Source organism: Octopus bimaculoides, chromosome 2 (genome assembly GCF_001194135.2).
Source record: "Octopus bimaculoides isolate UCB-OBI-ISO-001 chromosome 2, ASM119413v2, whole genome shotgun sequence".
Classification (NCBI taxonomy): domain Eukaryota; kingdom Metazoa; phylum Mollusca; class Cephalopoda; order Octopoda; family Octopodidae; genus Octopus; species Octopus bimaculoides.
In genome coordinates this window covers 30,877,149-30,884,032 of record NC_068982.1, presented here as the reverse complement: position 1 = coordinate 30,884,032, position 6,884 = coordinate 30,877,149, and positions in this window count along the sequence as shown.

The window sequence follows — 6,884 nt, the reverse complement described above, 5'->3', positions numbered from 1 at the left end:
ATATATATATATATATATGTATGTATGTATGTATGTATGTATGTATGCATGTATGTATGTATGTATGTGTGTGTGTGTGTGTATATGTGCATGTATGTGTGTGTGTGTTATTTCTTTACTACCCACAAGGGGCTACACGCAGAGGGGACAAACAAGGACAGACAAACGGATTAAGTCGATTATATCGACCCCAGTGCGTAACTGGTACTTATCTAATCTACCCCGAAAGGATGAAAGGCAAAGTCGACCTCGGCGGAATTTGAACTCAGAACGTAGCGGCAGACGAAATACTGCTAAGCATTTCGCCCGGCGTGCTAGCGTTTCTGCCAGCTCGCCGTATGTGTGTGTGTGTATGTATGCATGCATGCTACTGGTAGCATGTAACCCATTACAATTTGTCGCATGGTCGGGTCATCAGCGACTACATCGGCAGCCCTACAGAAGTGCCAGGTAAGGAGGGTAGTTTTCGTTGGACACCCTGCAAAGTGAAAAAAATAAAGGGTGACTGAACTCAGTAAAGTCAACGGCCAGCCAACAGCTGTGAGTTAGATGCCCATAGTCTTTGTTTAGGCATCATTCTATGAGAAAGAAAACTCTGATGTAGCACCTGCGATTTCATTTATGTCCAATGATGTAGACTAGTTCTTTAGGGGCTAAAGAACACGATGTTTAGAGAGTAGCATTGGCTCCGTACAAGATCTTACAAAACTTTAAAAAGCTTCAGGCACAGGCATCGCTTGATTATTAGCGTTTTTATTGTGTTGCATTCAATATCTGGCCACAGCCAATCATACAAAGCACCTAATGAAAATTCCATGATGAAATGAAAGCATGCGTCAGCGTGGGTGACAAGCACTCTCAACACCTGTTGCAAGAGGCTCCCGTCTTTTGTACACGCCTGTAAAAGAGAACAGGTTCCAAGCAGGATTGGAAAGGCACAAGGACGATCAAGCGATGATATCGCTCGATATTGAGTTGCAACCATTATGTATGCATGTTTGTATGTTTTTCTTTGGAATATTTTAGGAGTCTCTCTTTTACAGTGTCAAAGCCGGTCACAAACAAAGAGACAAGGCCTTTTGTTTATGTTAAGACTTCTCTTAGAGTTTCTGAGTCTCTAAATTGGTTGGTGTGAGCATATATTCTATATGTCGTGCATGTGAATAAGTGTGTACGATTGCATAAATTAGTATTAATGTAGTACACTTTTTTTATATGCATGACACTTTTATACGTAAATGGATTTGCTTCATTACTGTTTATGTGTGCATGTATGTATTCCATATATGTATGAATATGTATGAAAGTGCCTGTGTGCGGTTCAGCTCAAACTTTCAAATAGAGAATTTGTGGAATGCTGAAGAAATTTTGTACCCCTGATTGAGTGTATTTGGAGAATGCAAATAAATTTCTACAGTCACCCGGGTGTTTTGTTTTTACCAAGAATTCTAGTATTTCTAAACTTTCATGCAGGTCTACTGTTACGTCACCCAGTGCATTTATGAAAATAAGTACAAATAAGCACCTTTAAAGTGATGCTCCAGCATGGCCGCAGTCAAATTACTAAAACAAGTAAAAGAATAAAAGAACCTGGCTATAATAACTATGTTTTTCATTAGTTCTTGATAGATGTTCTTTGCCCAATCTTTTAAATGAGTTATTCACATTTGCCGGGTGGATGATCACTATAACAGCGCACAACGTTTGCTCCCGTTTCCACAATAATATCTGACTTGTGTGTTTACGTTACGCCACTGCTTTTATTGGAACATTTCACCAGTATTCTTTATCTTTAAATGTGCGTTTAATTTCTTGTTTGCTTTTGATATAACCATCGGAACAATCCTTCCTACGTATACTGATATAGATGTCTTAGCGATAATTCTATGCATCATGGGAAGTTAGTGTCTTGATGATATTTTTGAACAGCTGATGATATGGGTGATATCCTCCATACTGGTATGACACAAGTGACATTTTTTATCACAACATGGAGGTCAAGAGGTATCATTATCTTCCTTTTCGATTGGGTATTTAATAAATTTCTCCTGCTCTTGAACAAAGGCAGTAGCCCTCAACATGAGATGTAATGTATCTATCGCAATTCCAGGAGAGGTTAATACGTCTATCAATGCTGTTCGTATTCTCTCGCTTGTGGAATGTGTACACATACATAGCTTTCTGTTAGTATGATGTATATTTCTCTCCCAGTTCTCTGCTTCAGTAAGTCAGACCAGCCGCCTTTGGTTCAGATTGAGCAGCTGTACACTTAGAGTACCTGTTCAGTTCTTCGCCTAATCACATGATGTTATTCATTGTCTTTGCTGTTGAATATATACGTGATATACTTGTTTCTTTCATAACACATCAGTAGGCACTAAGTGTCACAATGTGGAAAAAAGGTTGTTTAGACCGATCGTATATCCTTCCGGTGCCAAAGGATGGGATGTGAGTAATCACACAGTCCAACCACTTTATGTGTTTGCTGCTGTCAAGTTTACGGAACAAGGTATCCAGCTTCGTTAGCGTAAAGGGGGCCAAAACCTGTGCTGCACCACTGTGACACTGCTTCCATCGTTCCATCAAATGGATTCTGTTAGTTCATTTCTGATATGGAAGTCACTAGTCGATGTTAGTATCTTTCTAGTTCTGATATCCAAGTTGCACATTTATTCAAGACTGCAGTCTAGTACCTCATATGTTGGTACTAGCATCATCACAGCGAAAGCATTGTAGTATATGAATTTGTTGAATGCAGACAGCTCTGATTTCCATATCTCTCGAAGTCTGCTGAAATATTTTATTTTTTATCGCTCTAGCTTCAATCGCAGCCCCAACATATGCAATATTCTCAGTTCTAAGGTATTTGTAACAATCATTACTCATGAATGAGAAAATAGAAAGACCACTCGTATCTATATTTCCTGTCTGGCCAACGATCTTGTCGTTTAACTTCCAAATATGAACACTTACACTTACCTAACCCCATTCCTATGTCACATGAGAACGTTGCCATCCGTTCTAGCTGTCTCTTAAGTCTTATGCTATCCTCGAGCAAAGCTTACGGTCATTAACAAAAAGAAAGTGTAGATGACAATAATTTTTCTTGCATTTGCTGATCCTATCATGAAACTATTGTATTTCTTTAACAGACAAACGCTTCACTGCTAGGACGAAAAGCATTGCAGATAAGCTGTCACTCTGAAATATTCCTGTTGATAGCGTAATTCTGTTCGTGACTATAGTGGAAACTTCAGTTCTTATTGATAACTCTGTGAACCATGTTGTCAGCCTCTTAATGACATTAACTATAGCAGCTGAAATTTTTGCAGGGCGGACTGACTTTACTATCAGTGAGTAATGCACACAATAAACGCCTTTTTATCGTCTATCTATGTAGCCAGTTGGTTTCGACTGTACTGTTTCGATCCCTTAAGGACAGCTTTGTTAATGAGGAGTTGTTCTTACCTCCTTCCTGCTGCCACTCAGCAGATTGTGTATTTCGAAGTGACCCAGAGGAATGCATTCTAACCTATGTATAATTTATACTTTAGATTCATGCACACAATGGACTCGCAGTGTTTGGTCACTTGCATCTCCTGAATTTTAGCTGCAAGTTTTGTACATGCAACTGTCTACCAGTCTAGCACATCCATCTCAGATTTCAGGTTTCTTTTGAACACACATATACGTATATATGTATGTATGTACGTATGTGCGTATGTACGTATATATGCATGCACGTATGTATATACATGTATGTATGTATGTATGTATATCTGTATACATGTATGTATATATGTATATATGACTGTATGTACGTATGTATATAAGCATACATGCTTAAAGGTGTCGCTGAGGTGTCGTCATGTCGCTGAGGTGTCGTCATGTCACACTACGTGCTTAGGTCACAGTGAACCCGGCGGAGCCATCTCACTCTAAGTAAGATCACAGCCAATTTCTTCTAAAGAGACAGAAATACAGACAGACATACAGAATAACCCCAAAACTGCACTGGTTCTTTATTTAATGTGCATTGAGCCGTTGACTTCCCCAAGAGATTCGTTTTTGTAATTTTTGACACCAAAGAACAATACCAGGTCGCTTGTGTTTTGATATGTTTTCTATATACTTGGGTTTTTCAAATATCCTTTTCATCTACCGGTCTCAATATGTTCATTTTTATTTGATGTTATTCTTTTACTATCTTATCCAATTCTACATTGCTGTTGCATCATACTTTATAGGAAGGTATTATGCTTCCGTGTGTGTACATATGTATATATGTTCACATGCATGCATATAGACATGTACGCATGCATGTATCTCCAGAGTAATCAGGATATATAAATACATATATATACACATATATAAATACACACACATATATATATATATTTATATATACATCTATACACACACACATAAATATATACATACACACGCACACACGCATATATACGTATGTATGTATGTAATTATATAAACATATGAATAAGATCAAAGTATCGCATATGTGTGTATGCATATATATGCAGAAAGAGAGAAAAAAAGAGCGAGAGAGAGAAGAGAAAGAAAAAGATGTATATATCTGTCGATTTAACATAGTCGCCATCACAATCACTGCCATTATAATCTTCGTGTTTGCAGTCCATTTTGATATTAACAACTTTATAACGAAGTTTATAATTCAGGGCATTGAACTTTCTGCTGTTTATTGAAATGATGTTTTGACGTCTCTTGGAAAACTCAGTGTTTTTGTTTGTTTGTTTGTTTTTTTTTTGTCTTTTTTTTTTTTTTTTTTTTTTTTTTTTTTTTTTGTTCTTTTACTGTTAAGATGAATCAGTGAAGTGTGCTTTTCATCTTATCTCCATGATAGCCTTTACACTTTTTCTCTTTGTTTTATCTTCAATATATTCTGATATCACAGTTTTACTGCTCGCACATCTTTTGATCAAAAGCTTTGTCAACCATTGCTGATATCACATGGGTTGGTTTTCCGTCGATATCGATGGTTGAACGTTCATATGTAAAATCTCGAGTCGAAGTACATAAAATAAGTCGTTTTCCTTCACAGATTTCTTTGAACCAAACTGGTTATATTGTTCTAATCATTAAAGTGGCTTGCCCCCTTCTTGCCTTCGACGATGAGGGACTCAGAATTTACTACTGCCACTTTCTTGGGTCAGAGTTCGTCTTCTGATAGAGAATTTCTGTCTTGAGAAATTTGTAACTATACCAACGGAAGAACCCACCTGGTTCAGTACAGAATCTGTAGTCCAAGAGAGATGGGTCCAATCACTAGCAAACAGCATTTCTGTCATTAGCATGTGTTATTTAACCGTAATTTAGAGGGGTGACAGCTTTACTAGGTTAGCATCAGCTCTATTCTACATATATACGCCTTCAGTTGAGCTGCGGATTGCCTCTTCGACCACAGCTAACAGAATGAGAATAATGTTGGTGCTAGGACACAGGTCTGCTTCAATCCTTCATGCCAGAGGCTCGATTATAAGAGCTTCCTGATAGCCAAGCTTTTGTAGTATCTTTCACGTGTTACGAATAGCTTATTGTTTAAAAACCCGCATTCTTAGTTCCATTCCACACATATCATTTGGATATGAATTAGGCAGAACACTGTATAAAGGATGTTTTTTCACCTTTTAAATCCTCGACGAAATTCAAGTAAGACTACTATGATTTTCTTAGTGATCAACGTTTTCTCTAGGATTTTCCCGAAAAAATCCTCCATAATTCCCCACATTCATTCCAATCACCTTTCTCAAATTACGAAGCCCTGCTAACACATTTTCAGTCTTTCGAGACATCGCCAGCATCAATTGCTAGCGACATCTAATAAGTGTTTTCGTTTCATTTATTCACATTTCTTATGTGCTCATGACCACTCTTGTTGCTTTTCTATTGACCTGGTTGTAACCAATAACTCCTCTACACTCGACGTATCATCTTTTGATATAACAGTAGTGTGATACGCTGCATTCTCCAGATTTATCGCACAACGTGTCCTAGTACGCTGAGCATTTGGTGGAAGAGCTCCACGCATCATTCATACTGGCATAGAAGCCCTTCATGTCTTGTGCATCTTCACTGATGATCAGCGCTGAGGAGAACCAACGTGTTCCTTGATCCTTGGTAACCCGGCGGTGATCGATCCAGTATACTTTAGCCTTTTAATATTATTTCATAGGGCTTCTTTTAAATTTAAATTACTGTTGTTCCCTTACTGAGTCGTATTGTACAGACAGTGTCAAGTTAAATTTGAGAGATGGAAATTTTGCAGAGGGTGACCAAATTTTTGGATAGCGGAATAGGATGGCAAAACTTCGGTGCATTGGACGATCATACAGTATGATATGATGTGCCTTAATTGTTTCTCTTTGTGCATAACGTAATTCACTTTTACATTCCTCGCACCCAAAGTTAAAAACGTTGCTAACAGACATGTGAAAGCACTAGTCTTTAAGGGTTTTTGACAATAAAATCAGCGTAACCCTTTAGAGATTCATGCTTTACCATATATCCACATGACGTGACTGAAACAAATAATAAATGAAAGCAATGTTATCAACACACTCGCCTCAATAGCACTGGAGGCATTTCTTTCATAAACTGAGTATTGTAAGAATCTTTTTATTTCTTCTTTTACCTTGTTCGATACTTTCCAAGTTGAATATATTGTCCCCGTTCTAATAATCCATTGAATTGTTATTGACATTTGGGAAGCTATCTCAGATATAAGATTGCGTATTGCTTTGCTTTCACACCAATATCTGTTTAATTTCATATATACATGCTTATATACAGCATTAATACATAATATACATAATATATATATATATAGAAAGAGAGAGGGAGGGAGAGAG